Source organism: Anabrus simplex, chromosome 4 (assembly GCF_040414725.1).
Source record: "Anabrus simplex isolate iqAnaSimp1 chromosome 4, ASM4041472v1, whole genome shotgun sequence".
In the NCBI taxonomy this organism is placed as follows: domain Eukaryota; kingdom Metazoa; phylum Arthropoda; class Insecta; order Orthoptera; family Tettigoniidae; genus Anabrus; species Anabrus simplex.
In genome coordinates, this window is record NC_090268.1 from 351069968 (window position 1) to 351089497 (window position 19530).

A 19530-nucleotide genomic window follows, 5' to 3' on the forward strand; every position below is an offset into this window, starting at 1 on the left:
TTTTTCTTAATTGCGCAAAAATACCAAGAATAGTACTGCACTCACCGGCATCAAAGGGTCCGGATGGCAATATATTGTCATCCTGCTCAAATATGTATTGTTCAATAATCCAGTGTAATATTTATAGCCTTTAAATTTTTTGTCCTATGCCTTATTTAAGAATAAAAATATGAAAATTTATTAACCATTAGTCGACTACCTTCGCCATCACCAATAACTACAACTGCCTTCTAACCTGTCTCCTATCATAACATCTACCTCCTTCAGCACTCTTGACTGGAAAGTGAGCATAACCCACTAGATGGCCTACCCACCACATCCTTGAGGTGAGGAATGAAGTCATTGAAATCAACTGTGTGATGACCGTTATTAAAATGTACCAGCAGAACAGGTACTTACGTGACTTCGAATGTGGTTGCCATTATAACAAGTATGACGGCGCCATTTCGGGTCTAACTAAAATGGTGGCGAATAACTGAGAAAGGGAATCGTGAAGGCATAATCACTGCAATACTATGGCCTGTTGAACCGTGTTTTATTCTGGACAAGGAGAGTTGGTTTGTGAAAATATTCAGATAGTGAATGAAACAATCTGAAGTGATTTACCGGTAATTTAATTATACCTCCAGTACTATAGGGGTTAGAACCGAGATTTCCATTTCCGGATGTGAGATTCACTCAGCCTACACCGCTCTCTTTGAACCGGATCGGCCGAATTTTTAATTCCGGCGGATATGAGGCTGGAGAAGCCTCCGTGGTTCAGACGGCAGCGCGTCGGCCTCTCACCGCTGGATACTGTGTTTCAAATCCCAGTCACTCCATGTGAGATTTGTGCTGGACAAAGCGGAGTCGGGACAGGTTTTTCTCCGGTTACTCCGGTTTTCCCTGTCATCTTTCATTCCAGCAACACCTTCCATTCTCATTTAATAGCATCTATCAGGCATTAATAAATCACTTTGAGAGTGGCGACCCCATCGTATAACCGCCTATATCTGCTTCATTCATTCCATCCCTGACCCGGTCAATGACTAGAAAACAGGTTGTAGGTTTTCATTTTTTTTTTCATGAGGCTGGAATGTTCACTTGAAGAATCAATGGCATCAGGAAGGTTAGCCGGCCTTAAGAATTTGGTCCTGATCCAAAAACTTTTCAAAACAGGGGAATTCTTGAGTTGGACCTATATTACAGTCACAGTTGCTTCCTTTCCAGTCCTAGCTCTCTCATATCTAATCGTCACCATAAGACCTGTCTCAGTTGGTGCGACGTAAAACAAATAATAACATAGGAAAAAATCAGCCAGGTGACCGGGATAAGAGTATATTAACATCTACCAACTCGTTTTCCCGTCTACGTTTACCTTCGAGTACAATTAACTACGTGGAAATTTGTATAACTTTTTACTAGGTGCTTTACGTCACACAGACACAGATAGGTCTTATGACGATGATGGGACAGGAAATGGCTAGGAGTGGGAAGGAAGCGACCGTTGTCTTAATTGAGGTACAGCCCCAGCATTTGCCTGGTGTAAAGATGGGAAACCACGGAAAACCATCTTCAGGGCTGCCGACAGTGGGGTTCGAACCCACTATCTCCCGAATACTGGATACTGGCCGCAATTGATCGACTGCAGTTATCGAGCTCGGTAATTTGCATAACTAACAAGTAAATAACATATCGTCGTTGTGACCCGAAGTACCGCTATGTGACAATGTTGTAGGAGAAATACTGACCCGCAGCACATGTATCACTTAAAACTCTAGTTCGTCGATATCTTTCATGCAACACTGAACCTTAGATGACAGAACCTTTCTGGTCAGAGTTCTAAGCAAAAACATATCGCATAGCGGCAATCACGATATATTCTTCATTCGGTTGGACTGTATCGTAGTTTTATGTGGAATGTGAGCAATATTGCACCGTTCGATTTTTGTCACGACGACTGCTTCAAGCTTACCGACAGAAATGAAGTAGATAGAATTATGGCCCGCACGGCTTAACTTCCAAATTGACAGTTCGCATACCACGTGACGAAACTTTTACCCCTACTGCTGCGAGGACAGCTGATGCAGTACGACCGAGACAAACATGCCTCGTAAAATGTGATGTCATGAGAACAGCTAACATTCGTAAGCGAAAACAAAGTCAGAGAAACTGAAAAGTCTCTGTATGCATTTATTAACAACATTCAGCACTAAAACATGAAAAGTAAATTATTAAGAACAAAATAAGAATGTCTGTCTGTTAGGTCATCAGCCCAGAGGCTGGTTGGATCCTCAAATAGCACCACCAAATGCTATGCAATTATAGGGAAACCACGAAAACCAATGGCAGAGCCCGAATGAGGCGTACTAGTCAAGTTGAGGAGTGAGATAGTTTGCCATTGCTTTCCTCACTGGACCAGAAGGTGCTACTGCAGCACGACTGACCCTATGAGCAACACCTTTCATAACACTCAGACACTAGTTTTGCTCCGAATGTCATTACTCATCACCACCCATACCCCAGCAACTTCCATATTGTTACAGCCATGGATGAGACTGGGACTTGAGTGGAAGCTACACTTTGCTCTGGCCTGTGCCAAGAGACGGATACAAAAATACTGCATCCATCAAGAAATGGCAACAGGCGGGAAAATAATAATAATAACAAGTATCATGAAATTCCCTTCGGAAAAATTAAATGTTCATAAATATGTCTTTCGGTGAAATGTGTGATGCGATGTTACCTAGCAACCGTGCAGGCTGTGATGTGAAGTATTGATGGATGACATAGAAATTCACAGCTTTTGCAGCTCTCAAGGTAATGTGGTAATGTCGTGTCACACGTTTTTTTTCACATGACACTATTTCGCTATACAAATTTTCGGATGAACCTCAGTTCTAAGACATATTTACGTTAAAAGAGAATAAGGAAACAACAAATTACTCACACACAATGGCTCGCACAGGAGGGGTCGTGATCAGCTCTGTGGCCTAGTTGACGGCTTCTCACCAGGAAGGCTGAGGTTCGTATTCCGGTCAAACCTGGGTTGAGATTTTCATCTCAAAAATCACGTGGTTTCAGGAAGAGTATCTAGCCTAAAACCCCCATCCAAAATCAAAGTGAGCCCGGGTGGCTTCAGCGACACCAGAAATAACTGGGGTAAGCTGATGAAACTTGTTGTTATTTAAGTCATCAGTCATTAGACTAGCTTGATGCAGCCCTCCATACCACCCTATAGTAGGCTAACCTTTCTGATTTCTACGCAACTACTACATCTTACATCTGCTCTACTCTGTTTGTCATATTCATATCTTGGTCTACCCCTACCGTTCCAACCATGTACACTTCCCTCAAAAACCAACTGCACAAGTTCTGGGTGTCTTAAGATGTGTCCTATCATTCTATCTCTTCTTCTCATCAAATTTAGCCACATTGATCTCTTCTCAACAATTCGATCCGGTATCTCTTCATTCGTATTCCGATGTAACCATCTCATCTTCAGCATTCTTCTGTAACACCATATTTCCAAAGCTTCTATTCTCTTTCTTTCTGAGAGAGTTATCGCCCATGTTTCACTTCCATACAATGCCGCGCTCCAGACGAAAGTTTTCAAAAATACTTTTCTAATTCCTATATCAATGCTCGAAGTGAGCAATTTCCTTTCTGGAGAAAGGCCTTCCTTGCTTGTGCTACTCTGCATTTTACGCCATTTTTACTTCTGCCTTCACTAGTGATTTTACTACCCAAGTAACAAAATTCGTCTATTCCATTTAAGACTTTATTTCCTAATATATGACCTAGAAGTGGAACACCTTATTTCTCAGAATCACTGGAAACCTCAAAACGATTCTGAGTGTAGTTGTAACAACAATATTTATTTATTTATTTATTTATTTATTTATTTATTTATTTATTTATTTATTTATTTATTTATCGTCACGATCACCAGCTCCTGAAGATATTACTAAACATTCCAAGTCACTTTAAGCTGTTAAACATATATTATAATAATTTATGTTATCTTAATGAGTAAACTTCGTTATTTGTACTATACTATATATAATAGCGAGTTAAAAACTGGAAATAACACAAATTACTGAAGAAAATATAAAAGATCTAGAACTCTACTGAATATCATACACGGTGAGCAAGATAGCTTAAACATGTGGTAAATGTACACAATAGAGCTGACAACAAGGTTTCGAGATCGCGATTTAACAGTTTAAATCGATACGAATGGCAGCTTGGGATTGGTTGGATGTCTTTTGTTTTCACACGCTACCAGTAGATAGCGCCAAAATCGGCCGGAAAGTCAATTTAGAAGTCATAATGTTCAGAGCATAGGTTTAGTGTTTTTTTTTTTTTTTTTTGTTGCTACTGGTTTAACATCACACTAATACATGGAGGCTTTTCGGCGACACAAAGACACAAAGATGGGAAAGAGATAGTATTGGGAATGTAGAGGACATAGGCTTAGTTGAGATACAGTCCCAGCATTTTCCTGGTGTGAAACTAGGACACCACGGAAAATCACATTCAGAACTGCCGCCGGTGGGGTTCGAACCCACTATTTCCTGAATGCAAGCTCCCAGATGCGCGACCATGATGGCACGGCGAATTCCCTCGATTCTGAGCGTAGATGTAACAACAATATTTATTTATTTATTTATTTATTTATTTATTTATTTATTTATTTATTTATTTATTTATTTATTTATTTATTTATTTATTTATTTATTTATTTATTTATTTATTTGTATAATTTTCATTGTGTCGCACCGGCACAGATTGGTCTTATGGCGACGATGAGATAGGAAAAGGCTAGGAATGGGAAAGAAACGGCCGTTGCCTTAACTAAGGTACAGTCCCAGCATTTGCCTTGTGTGAAAATAGAAACCTCGGAAAACCATCTTCATGGCTGTCTACAATGACTTTCGAACCTACTATCTCCCGAATGCAAGCTAACACCTGCGCGATCCTATACCTCATGGCCAACGTGCTCGGTCACAATAATATCCATTGAATAGGATTTTAGAATTACAATGACTAAAGAAGTGTTCTGCTGACGTCGCACTATAAGAATGACTTCACTTTCTTGCAATGCCGGTATCTCTAGCACGTCCTTCTGCTGACAATTTACGATTACTTATTTCCTAAGATTTCCCTCTACCGACGCGGATTCATTTATAGTATTTTCTGATCCATTTAGACAGAATTTACTGAGACAATTTGAAAATTCAGTTCATTTTTCAACTGACCTGAACGTAAAGTTATGGAAGTTATGGTAACCCATGGCAGCTAGTACGATAAATTGTTACGAAACAAATGAAAGGATACCACTTGAAACACTATAGCACCACAGAATCGCGAAGAAGGCAGGGTGAGAATGTGACAGCCTTTGTTGTATTCTTATGACAGAATCCCCAAAATTAATGCTACTTTAGCGAACATTTAATGCAGGGCCTCTCAGAGTGCATGCGCCTGGTGCATGCACTGTGCACGGTGCAAAAGACGACTTCGCTTGGTTGACCAGAGTGCAGACCCCCCACTCCTCGATTTGGGGCAATAGCGCTTACTCTCTCTTTCCTCACGCCTATCTCGCTCGCTCCCCCCTGTCTCCCTCTTCAACACTTGCTACGTAGCGCTCCAAATCCGAGCTGAGTTTCGCCGAGTAGAACCGAGCTTAATCGAGCTTAGCCGAGTAGCCCAGAGACGAAGCGTTGGTCCAAGTCGTGCCGAGCGGGAACGATGCACAGTGCACAGAGCTCTTGCGCCTCGATTTGCACGCGTGAGATTTTGGGCGTTTGAGAGGCTCTGATTTAATGGAATGAAGCTACAATGTCATCATATCATATATACTGCTCATTTCTGTATTTCGTATACAAGTGGGTTCTGGCAGGTCACTTTCACTTGGTACATTCTCACCCCACGATGTGAATTGAGAATATGACATGGCTTTCCTGTGTTCTAATTACCTAGGAAACCACCTGTGGCACATTATATCACCACTTTCATGTGATTCAGCAAACACAAACTGGGTTTAGCGTAGAAATATCTTATAATTTATTTTCATGTACCCTTTTATGAATTATTTCAAACAAATGTTTCAGTGCAGAAATAACATCTGATTTATTCCTCATTTTCGAAGGGAAAACTTTGTTCAATATTTTGATTACTTCTATATTGATGAACAAATGTTGAAACGAATTATTTGATACAAAACTGAAATATTTAAGGTTTCAAGTCAAAGATATGTCACCCTTACCAAATTTTTGCTAGTTGCTTTACGTCGCGCCGACACAGATAGGTCTTATGGCGACGGTGGGACAGGGAAAGCCTAGGAATGGGAAGGAAGCGGCCATGGCCTTAATTAAGGTACAGCCCCAGCATTTGCCTGGTGTGAAAATGGGAAACCACGCAAAATGATCTTCAGGGCTGCCGACAGTGGGGTTCGAACCCACTATCTTCTGGATGTGGGCTCACAGATGCGCGCTCCTAACCGCACGGCCAACTCGCCCGGTTTACCAAATTTTCGCGGTGTCTGCATCTTCCTAACGACCTGCCTTCTGCAGTACTAAAACTCGTCCTGACGTTGAGGCGAATTCCAATGTTTTCTATCCTTCGTCCTAGAAAACTTGAAGTTACAGTTCGTTTCACAACTTGTTCCTGTGGATTCCATATTTCTCCACCACTTGACGAATAGAAGCTATTTTGCTTTGGGTTTCATTCAGTGCTGCCTCTGACTGATCATACTTCCAACAAAGGAAATTTAGTTCACCAATATTCCTTTCAAATATCCGTCCCGTTGTAAAGGAAATAGAATATCCTCTGTTACATCTGATCATAAGATAAAGTGGGAGAGGTCCAATCCTTCGAAGAATAATGTTATCGTACAATAAAAGGGAAGGCGATGAAAGTCTTCTTATGCCTCGGAAACCTAACACCCCCATTAGGTGGAGACATAGGACGCATCGACGGTCATCATCATCATCATCATCATCATCATCATAAACATACGCTCGGTGGCAAGCATAATGATTGTCTTTTGAGTGCATCTATTGCGCCGATAATAATTTCTTAGATAGCTGAAATTCTAAAACCACAAGCTCTTCCGAAATACAGGTAGGACATCAAATCTACCAAAGCTCCTTTTTATAAAAGCTGGTCTTCATTCTTCGATTTTTCCGTTCTTTTCTACGATGATTTTTATCAGACTCCTGATTCAGCTGCTGGTATCCTCTTAGACAACGACATTGACATATTGTCTGATCAAACGCTGGTACAGTACTTTACACCTATCATAAGAAGTGAATTAAAGACGTAACCTAGAGGATCTCAATGTGGATATATTGAACTGGCATCCATGTGGTTGCTAGTTGAGCCTAGCATTACTTCCTCACAAAACAATGATCACCACCAGTACCCATCGAGTTGGGCAGGAAGGATGAACGTAAGTGGGAACAATATCAGACATCGCCACTCCACGATAACTGACTGCCCCTGTGGATGAAAAGTCGGTACCCATAGTCTATATGCAAGCGTTCATCTGGAAATGGAGTGAAAACTCACATGTAAACATTCTGAGATAGTTGAGAAGAACATTCGAACCCACTTCACTTCTCAGCAATTCACATCAATATCACCGGTAAGTGAACATTTCCGAACCCATACAAGAATTTTAATATTCATTCCTTAAGTTGCGAATAGAATTCATGCTCAAGTATCTGAAGACAAACATCTACACCGCGCCTGCCACCTGCTCTCTCCCAGGAAAATAAACTCTTCTCGTCAGTGATTGGTTATAAATTCCTTTTGAGACACTACAAAAAAATTAGCAAACTCGACCGTTTCTGCGTTAAAATATACTTCCCTCGCTTGTGTTAAAATCGGTAATATTATTCAGTTATACATTTATTGATGTAATGCGTAGACGCGCAGAATAAACATAGAACGAAAATAGCCTGAAGGAGGACGTGAAACAAGGAGAGAAAAATAAAGGAGGTGTAACGTTGGAAGAGAACACATCCATAAAAGAGTATTATAGTGCAGGACTACGTGAGGAGATTTCCAACGCTGAATTCTGTTTGCATTCTTTGACACCGTGCCGCCTTTTAAACACACACATAGGCAGGAGGGAAGAAAAAGTAGTCGTAGGAACCAAGGATAGGCTTGAAATTGCCTTATGCTGTGAAACGACAGACACAAGCAGGACCATCACGTGTTTTCGACAGTGTAGCTCATCAGGAATTACAATGTAAATGTAAAATACGAAAGGTATTGAGACAGAAAAGGATTGTACTAATGTAGCACAGATTACCACTTCCTAAATATAGCACATAGCATGTGTTATTTGCAGAGGGTATTACTAAATTAAATGGTAAGATCACCATGCAATGATACTAATAATAATAATAATAATAAGTAAACAAACCTGTCGTCGACAGTTGACATTACTATCTACGTAGAAATAGGAAAATCTGTATGAACTATTGATATATCTTATGGTCCGCCTCTGCGGTGTAGTGGTTAGCGTGATTAGCTGCCACTCCCGTAGGTCCGGGTTCGATTCCCGACTCTGCCACGAAATTTGAAAAGTGGTACGAGGCCTGAAACGGGGTCCACTCAGCCTCGGGAGGTCAACTGAATAGAGGTGGGTTCGATTCCCACCTCAGCCATCCTGGAAGTGGTTTTCCATGGTTTCCCACTTCTCCTCCAGGCAAATGCCGGCATGGTACATAACTTAAAGCCACGGCCGCTTCCTTCCCTCTTCCTTGTCTATCCCTTCCAATCTTCCCAAGGCCCCTGTTCAGCATAGCAGGTGAGGCAGCCTGGGAGAGGTACTGGTCATCCTCCCCAGTTGTATCCCACGACCCAGAGTCTTAAGTTCCAGGACATTGCCCTTGAGGCGGTAGAGGTGGGATCCCTCGCTGAGTCCGAGGGAAAAGCCGACCCTGGAGGGTAAACAGATTTAGAAGAAGAAGAAGAAGATATATCTTATGAATAAAAAGTTACACTTTCCAGTTTTTATATGGCATTCGAATGGAATCAAAACAGGTATTGTAGTACTTCCTGACAAACCATATTGCGTGCAGATGTAACTCGAAATTGTACTTTGACGTCTATGGGTCTACGTACTATTGAGATAGCTACATACAACTGTCCAGGCGGGCTGAGTGGCTCAGACGGTTGAGGTGCTGGCCTTCTGACCCCAACTTGGCAGGTTCGATCCTGGTTCAGTCCGGTTGTATTTGAAGGTGCTCAGATACGTCTGCCTCGTGTCGTTAGATTTACTGGCACGTAAAAGAATCCTGAGGGGCTAAATTCCGGCACTTCACCGTCTCCGAAAACAGTAAAAGTAGTTAGTGGGGCGTAAAGCAAGTTACATTCATATTACAACTGTCCAAAACTAATCACCATCAACAACGTCATACACCCTCACTCCATATGAGTACTGTGGAGAGGTTTGGAATCTAATACAGGCCTTTGGTGAACATTCTAGTGATTGGAAAGTTATAAATTGTATAGCACCACTTCCTCTATCCTGCCGGCCAACATTCTGATTGTAAAATTACTTCCAACGAACAAGAACAAGACTCGAATCGGCTAACAACCGTGTCAGATCATAAACATGACGCATTGATGACGACGGTGACCAAATGGTGCTTATCGATAGAGTATAAGGATGGTCAGTCATCTTTTCCTCATACACGTGACTATGTCTCCCTGATGTTCGTAGAGTTCTTTGTTGTGCCTGATCCTGTAGGTGCCATCTTCCTCTCTTATGGGTCCTAGTATCCTCCTCTCGTCGCCATAAGACCTATCTGTGTCGGTGCGACGTAAAGCCCATAGCAAAAAAAAAAAAAAAAAAAAAAAAAAGTATCCTCCTCATGATCTCCCTAAGTTCTAGTTTCCTGAGTGAGCCCTTTCAATTCATCAAGAAGAACTCATAGGCGTAGAGTACAGAGGCTCTCATTACACAGTTGTATGTTATTAGTATTATTACTATTATTATTCATTTTGTTAATTTTTATTTTACTATTTATTGTAAAGATTAAATTAGATTAGATGTGAAATATTGCTCCTTTCTCATTGTAAATGTAAAAATAGTTCAGATATTAGGTTATAAGACTAGTTTAGATACGAAATTATGTTTTTTTATCTACTTGTTTCTTGTAAGGATTAGGTATGTAATATTAATTTTTCAACGCAAATATAATATTAGAATAGTTCAGATATTAGGTTATTAAACTAAGTCGAAGCAAAGAAAACCACATGTTAACATTTGCCACTGTAATTGGGATTGGAAATCTTGTAGTGCGCAATAAATAAATAAATAAATAAATAAATAAATAAATAAATAAATAATTTAATTAATATTATCATTATTATAATCATCTCCAGATATAAAATTCCTGCCCTGTCTATCACTCACAGTGATATTGAGTAAATGAGAATATCAACTGCTGAAGTTGGTTATCATTTTTGATGTCTTCTTTACAAGAAAAATACAGTCAACCTCTTACGACCACGATTTTTGTATTATTTTAAAGAAAAAAAGACGTTTCGATCGGCGAAGTTATTATGACATATTCGCTATGATGACGTAGGTACACAGCTATATCTATCTGGATGAGTTTGAACTACGTACGTCCTGACCACCGCCGTCTCAATCTCTAGGCTTACAAGGCTCAGATCTATTCCGTTTGGTCCACAAAGTGATTAATTCCGCTGAAGAAACAGGACTTTATGTGCTTAGAATAGTGACTGACGATCATAGAACTAATGTTTCTATGTTTACATATTTTACAGAGGGAAAACTGAGAACCTGTGTGACTCATCCGTGTGATCTTAGTCGTAAACTTTTTTCAGTTTTGACTATTTGATTTAAATGTGAGATCAAAGTTTCTAGACAGACTGCAATGGCATCATCACCTCCAAACACGTGAAAGAAATTTATCACCTCAAGAGAGACTTGGCTCTCAAGCCTGTTCGGTATTTGACGAGAAAACACATCGAACCGAGTAATGTGGACAATGTGAATGTTCTTTCTGCTGTACAAATATTTTCCCCAGCGGTTACTGCTACTATTAGCTTCAAGAAAGACAACAATGCACGTTTAAATACAAGTTCAGATTTTTCAGACGCGGAATCTAGGGTGCGCTTTATTGAATCAATTCACACATTGTTAACATTCCACGACATCAATGACAGAACTCAGAACATTCGGCAAAATAATCCAGACTGTATGCATTTCTACTCCCCAGCAGATAAAAGACTACAGTGCTTGAATAATGATTTCATCGAGCACTTTAAAACAATTCAGTTGGAATTAAACCGTGCAAAGCTGAAGGGTCTAACTAATGAGACGGCTGATGCTCTCTTGCTAAGTGTAAAGTCTACAGTGGAATGTGTGTCTTATTTGTTACAGAAGATGGTTTTCTCTGTCCTCACTAGATTTTCTGGGGATGCTGTAGAAACTCTGTTTAGTGCAATGAGATTAGGTGCTTGATCTAATAAGATGACGGACGCACGCACTGCAGTATGTGCTATAAAACGTATCCCGAAATCTGAACTTTCATAGTGCGAATGTTGCTAGTGCAGATATTAGTGCCTGCGTTGACACCTTGACGACAGGATAAACGTAAACAAGTTCGAGAAGAGAGTATTACGCAGTGCAAGAATGTGCAAAACTTGGAAGTACCAGAAGTTTTTGAAAGTATTGGCACACAGAAAGTTCATTTTCACATAGATTCGAACAGCGTTCCAAACAAAGGAATTAGACATCCAGCTGCTCCCTTTTTGGATTATAGATTATAGTCATGCGAAGTTTGCAGTACCTCGTGGTCGAAGAATAAGTCCCATACTAGTGTGAAAATTTACATAAGCGTAACACAAGGATGTTTCCCTCTCTCCAACATCCAAAGAACGCCTCGAGAAAGAATTCGCATGCTCATTTTTATAAAAATTCAAAAGCATCATAATATTTAAAATGTCATTAATGCCTTCACGTTATCAGATTATTTAACGGAATGATTCAAATTCGTTCTAAAGGAAGCACTGAATATTTTTAATATAAAAAGTAATAAAATTATCCTTAATTTCAGGTATAAATAAATAATTATTATTCACATGGTCATGCTATATAGTGAATTAAATTTGGTATGGTTTCTGTGAGGCGAACTCGTTAATGATGGCATTTGGTTCACATGTGAAGTGGTAGTTCATCTCGTTCTTAACCAAAATCGCTGTTAGGTCACTAAAGCTTTCCTGGTCATAATTATTCTCAGGTATATTTTGATAAGTTTGATTGTTGAGAAACTTCACCCCAGCGTGGTCGTAGTCACAGGAAGAAACAAAGTTTTATTACATCTTTCATCTCCTTGAAACTCCCTTCTATTTTATTAACTTTTCATCAATTTCGTATGCAGAGGATTTTGAATTAGTATATGAATTTGAGGAAGGATCAGCGGCAGAAACTGCACGAAGTATAGGCTCCCTGTATTCTGGGAAAATCTTTCACCATTTTTATGCGGACTATCGTTTCATTATCTTGAAAATGGGAAATTATATCGTTACATCTAACCGTACTCGTGTCCCTTGTGTCTGATTTCTTCTATCGTTAATCTTTCCTAAATTTACATCTTTTACCATTTATTTTTGCTTCGGAGTTATTAATCGCAATACAATTCATATAACCCAAAACTGTCCCTTCCTTAAAAGCATCCCCCTCCCGCATTTTCAAATGAGGCCCAACGAATGTCATATTTTCTCATGTTCCACATTTTATTCCGGAGCTATAAACTCGTATGCGAGTCAAAGATTATGTTACACTAAAGTTTGAATCTATAGTATGTAGCCTGATTCTATAGATGCCAATATTCACATGATCTCAGTTTCAATGTCCAGAAATTTTGCTAATATGCTGTTTACGCTCCCTTGGCGGCAATTTCGAGGTTTTGCTTTACTCTAACAGATGACCGAGGAATTTTTTCGGGTGACCGACTGCTGATTCTTTTTTGGGTGAGCACCAAATATGTTATCAGATATCGACGTGGTTTTAAAAATACGACTTTGAACTGGTAGTATTAGGATTGACTAAATCAAAGCCATCAAAACCAGGTATACCTCTCGTCTACCTTTGAAGTTGTACTTCTGTGCTCAAGATACCGAATGAGAACATGGGTGAAATCATGGATATATGAGGACGTTTGACAATTCCATATGATTGGCTTTCGGCACATTAAAGAACTCAAACTACGTTTTCTTCCTCTACATCGTCATCAACATCATCATCATCATGAGCTTCTTCTTCTTCTACTAATTCTTCTTCTTCTTCTTCCGGGCCTTATCCCAGTACTAATATGGATTAAGCTCATTTACAGTATATAGCTTGATGTCTTTCCTAACGCTGTACAAACTGATGTATTCACTAAAGTGTATTTCTATGGTGGTAGGTAATGTGACGTGTTGCCTCTAATTGAAGACGTGTATTAAGACCAGTCCACGAGCAAGAGGAATGAACCAAACGCGGCTAAAATCGGTGGTCGGGCCGGGAATTGAATTCAGACCCTTCTGAACCAAAGGTTACTACACGGACCATTCAACCGAGGAGCCAGACCAAGTAAAAAAATTCCTGTGGAGAAATAATCAGATATCTCTTAAATCGTGTAGCAGTTGGAGGGACATGGAAATAACGCCATTCAGTATTGACTTCCATGCCTTTCAGCGTTCAGTCTGCAGGCCTCTGTGAATTAAGTAAGTGCTACAACTAGCAACTTACTCCGTAGCCTCATTTAGTCTCAAATGTCTTACGTTTATATTATTAAAAACTGGTCTAAAAATCGTCAGCTTGGTCTCATTCCGCTTCTCGTACACTCCAGAAACATTATACTCTTAGGTAAGCTCTCCTTCCCCATTCGCCTCACATGATCCCCATTGAACAACAACAACAGTTTCGTTCAACGAGTTCGTTCCTATCCCAGGCCTTACCGCCCCATTTCCAGTACCTTCCTCCCGTTATTCCCACCTTTAATGTACGTACCAATAATCATTCTTGCTACTGCCATTGTGGCTACTCCAACCACTACTCTTATACCTTCATATCTTCCACACTATATAAATAACATTTGTTTGAGCGCCAGTTGCTTTTTTAAGAAAACAAAATTCGGTAGAGCATACCTCTTATATCAATTATCTCAAGGCGTAAGGTGATAAATTCACACATCTGGCAATATACAGGGATATGGATCAGGACAATATTAGATTACGATTGCATTTCCACAATTGAGGATTGTACATGGAAATAGAATCACTGATTATTATTAAAATAAAACTGAGTTTATGACTATAATTTACGTCACAATGAACAAGCATTGACGTATTTTAATTTCACAAAAAAATATATATATAGTGAGATTTGCGGTAACATTTAAAAAGAAAAGTTAATCTAAACAAAACAAGCTATTGGCATGAACTTGAAGTGAAATGTGATATCGCCGCTGATTACATTCTTCTTCATGTCATGAATGCATAACATGTCTGATGCTTTAATTACCTGATGTCTGCATATACCGCTGATGAACTTGAATTTCCTGGAAAAACCTATGAGCTGAAGTCGGGAGCCGTCTGCTGTTATCTTCTTATGTAACCAGGAGTTGACCTACATGCCATGTACGCATGTAGTAAGCTCCAATGTAGTTACGTCCACTCAATATATTACAAGAAATTGGAAAATATTATTGAAACATCTTGTGACGTCCATCCTCACAAGAATATAATGTTTCTTTATCAGCACAGTACCCGTCTCTGCTCGGATACAACTACCACTTGTAGACCTCCTCGATTATTACAAGACCTCTTCAAACACAACTCTTAGCTCTGACCATCACTCTAAGACCACTTATTCCATTTGATACATCTGACTGATACATATGATCTGATAGATATGATACCTCTCACCACTGTTGCATCGACTTATATAACCTCGTGATGACCACTCATATCCCTACTCCCTGGTCATCCCTTATACCTCAACATACAGTAGCTGGCGAATACTGACACTTGGTCGCAATCACGTGCTCACCGAGGCCGACGAGAAAGACAGGCCGCGGCGCGCACGTCATACACTGAATGTCACGTGACTCGGCCGGTCTTACTGTAGAGAATGCATCCCCAAGCTCACGCGAGAGACTATCGTAGCGCGGTAAATAAAATACATTTCAGCGCATTTTAACCTACTAAAAGAACACTATTGAACTACAGATCAAATGAAACATAGTGTCTCTTACTATACCTGGTGGAACAAAAACTAAAAATAACATTCATGTAAGGAATATCTTATTGAATCCAGGGTGAAAGGTGGGTCTATTGTAAGCTATTTACAAGTCTTACATTTGTTCCACTCTATACCTGGCATCATCATATCTAATACCGGTACTTAAATTATGTTCCCTTCCTGAAAGTTATCTTGGAACCACCCTTTTCAATTAGAAATTAAATGAAACAGTGTCTCTTACTAGCCTTGGATGACAAAAACTAAAAATCATACTGCAGTAAAAAAATACACAGTCATAGAAATCAAATACTGCTAATAAAACTGGTTAATGAACAATTAGGCCTATATTTACAATAGCATTCTTTTAAGGAATATCTTATTGAACGCAGAATCAGCGGTAGGCCTATCGTAAGCTATTTACAAGTCTTACATTTGTTCCACGCCATACCTGGCTTCAGCATCATATTTAATACTTAAATTATGCTCCCTTCCTGAAAGTTATCTTGGAACCACAGTATTCAATTAGAAAGAAAATGAAACAGTGTCTCTTTCTAGGCTTGGATGACAAAAACTAAAAATCATACTGCAGTAAAAAAAAATACACAGTCATAGAAATCAAATATTGCTAATGAAACTGGTTAATGTACAATTAGGCCTATATTTACAATAACATTCATGTAGGGAATATCTTATTGAATCCAGGGTGAAAGGTAGGCCTATTGTAAGCTATTTACAAGTCTTACATTTGTTCCACGCCATGCCTGACTTCAGCAACATATTTAATAATTAAATTATGCTCCCTTCCTGAAAATTATCTTGGAACCACCCTATTCAATCAGAAGTTAAATGAAACATAGTGTCTCTTACTAGCCTTGAATAACAAAAACTAAAAAACATACTGCAGTAAAAAAAATACACAGTCATAGAAATCAAATATTGCTAATGAAGCTGGTTAATGTACAATTAGGCCTATATTTACAATAACATTCATGTAGGGAATATCTTATTGAATCCAGGGTGAAAGATAGGCCTATTGTAAGGTATTTACAAGTCTTACATTTGTTCCATGCCATGCCTGACTTCAGCAACATATTTAATAATTAAATTATGCTCCCTTGCTAAAAATTACCTTGGAACCACCCTATTCAATTAGAAAGTAAATGAAACATAGTGTCTCTTACTAGGCTTGGATGACAAAAACTAAAATTCTTACTGCAGTAAAAATATACAGTCATAGAAATCAAATACTGCTAATGAAACTGGTTAATGTACAATTAGGCCTACATTTACAGTAACATTCATGTAGGGAATATCTTATTGAATCCAGGGTGAAAGGTAGGCCTATTGTAAGCTATTTGCAAGTCTTACATTTGTTCCACGCCATGCCTGGCTTCAGCAACATATTTAATACTTAAATTATACTCAATTCTTGAAAGTTATCTTGGAACCACACTATTCAATTAGAAAGTAAATGAAACATAGTGTCTCTTACTAGGCTTGGATGACAAAAACTAAAACTCATACTGCAGTAAAAAATACACAGTCATATAAATCAAATATTGCTAATGAAAGTGGTTAATGAACAATTAGGCCTATATTTACAATAGCATTCTTTTAAGGAATATCTTATTGAACGCAGAATCAGAGGTAGGCCTATCATAAGCTATTTACAAGTCTTACATTTGTTTGACGCCATACCTGGCTTCAGCATCATATTTAATACTTAAATTATGCTCCCTTCCAGAAAGTTTTCTTGGAACCACACTATTCAATTAGAAAGTAAATGAAACAGTGTCTCTTACTAGACTTGGATGACAAAAACTAAAAATCATACTGCAGTAAAAACAAATACACAGTCATATAAATCAAATATTGCTAATGAAACTGGTTAATGTACAATTAGGCCTACATTTACAGTAGCATTCATGTAGGGAATATCTTATTGAATCCAGGGTGAAAGGTAGGCCTATTGTAAGCTATTTACAAGTCTTACATTTGTTCCACGCCATGCCTGGCTTCAGCAACATATTTAATACTTAAATTATACTCAAGTCCTGAAAGTTATCTTGGAACCACCCTATTCAATTAGAAAGTAAATGAAACATAGTGTCTCTTACTAGGCTTGGATGACAAAAACTAAAACTCATACTGCAGTAAAAAATACACAGTCATATAAATCAAATATTGCTAATGAAAGTGGTTAATGAACAATTAGGCCTATATTTACAATAGCATTCTTTTAAGGAATATCTTATTGAATGCAGGATCAGAGGTAGGCCTATCGTAAGGTATTTACAAGTCTTAAATTTCACTCCATATCTGGTTTCAACATCATACTTAATTCTTTAGTTTTTCTATCTTCCTCGAAGTCACCTTGGAACAACATGGTTTATCATTTGACTTTTTCTCAAAATTATTGAGTAGAATTTTGTTTGTACAGAGAGATACACTTTCAAGTTTGTTTAACAGTGTGTTGTTAAGAGAACACTTACATTCAGCATTATGTATGTCTGATTTCTCTAATTTTGACAAACTTATCTTTTGAGCAACAAAGAGTTGTTTCCCACATGACATAAAATGCTGAATGAAATCTTTTACAAGTAGAGAGACTGTATGCCACACCAATCCAACTGTAAATACAACTACCTCAGATGGCAAAGTGAGTTTACCCCTATCCAGCTCCTTAACAAAATCATATGATGGATCTACCTCAACTTCCTTACTTAACTGAAGCCATACACTACATATATCACATTTAGACTTTTGTAAAATCTTTCTAGCTGCATACCCTCCTATATAGGTCAGTATGGGCAGAGTATTACAAGGAAGAACATCCATTTCGAATGGTACATCCAGAATTTCAGAAAATAGTTGTAAATCAATGTTACAATCTTGCTTCTCTTTAACAGGGATCAAGTTTTTTAAGCTTATATTACCATTCTGAGCTGCAAACAGTACATCATTTTTGAACCTTAATTTCTTTTCATTTTCTAGAACCTGAATGTAACTAATGTAGTAATTGGCACCACTTAGTTGTCTGTAGGATCCAAAACGACCTTCTAGGCTGTCACTTTGAAATTTACCCAACAAGATATAATCCACCCTATATTTGTCGAACAAATATGGAATGATCTGAAGAAAAGATTCAGTTGTTACAATCAAGGACTGAAAGGTCTGTGATGTTAAAGCATCACTTGATTGAACTGAGGCCCTCCAAATTTTCAGCCACTGACACACGCCACTTAAGAACTGAACCTGCTCATCTGTTACTTTTCTAATTGCTTCCCTAAAGGGATCATTGAATCTCTTCCCTTCAAATGCACTTTTAACATTAACGATCTTCCACCAGTTCACAATAATTTGTAGAAAGATGACAGTTTGGTTTATCTCTTCAGAAACTCCAGGTAGGTCTTTCGTGGCATGCTTCAAGGCTACTATGTTATTATCATTAAAAATTTTTAATGCTAATTTCACATTTTGCTTCTGAATAGATGTTGGGTACAAAACTTTAGTTGAAAGCGTGTGCCCATATTTAACTAAAGAGTCTTTTTCTTTCTCAAATACCAGTTCCAAATGTCTGTACTGTGCTGACAATATTACTGCATGATTATTCACATCAGGAAAATGCATAGTCTTGTTGACATTACGCTTTGTTTCCCAGTTGTTCCTAATACATTTCAAAATGTGTACAGTGTCAAACATAAAAAAACAGTTTCCTGGAGGAATCCAAGGGATGCTCAATACAGGGTTGAAGAATTTTGTTAGGAGTGAAAAGTTCAAATGATTTCCTATTCACACTGTTGTTGTCTGCTATGAGACTAACAACTTTGAAACCAACTCTCTCCACCATGCACAAAACATTAGAAGTTAATGATTTCAGCTGTTCACTTGTCATATTTGCAACTGGAATTATAGCCACCACATCAACATACTTAGACAAAAGAGATGATACCATGAACACTTGAGCAGTTTTTGCACATGCTTGTGCATCAAAATTGCTACTTCCATATATCTCACCACCCTTAAATGACAACTGTGGCTGTATATATATATCGTCCATCAACACAGAAACTAAGAGCTCATGTTCTTTTAAATGCTTAACCCTGTTTTCCAAGTAGAACTGCTTTGTAGTGAAGAGTTCACTAGCTGATAATTACAAATAAGTTTCTGTAAGGTACGAGGATGTGGTAAAAACATTAAATCACATTTTCGAAGAGCATTGTATGCGGAGACTGAATAAATATATAAACAAGATGCTACTATCATAGTTCTGT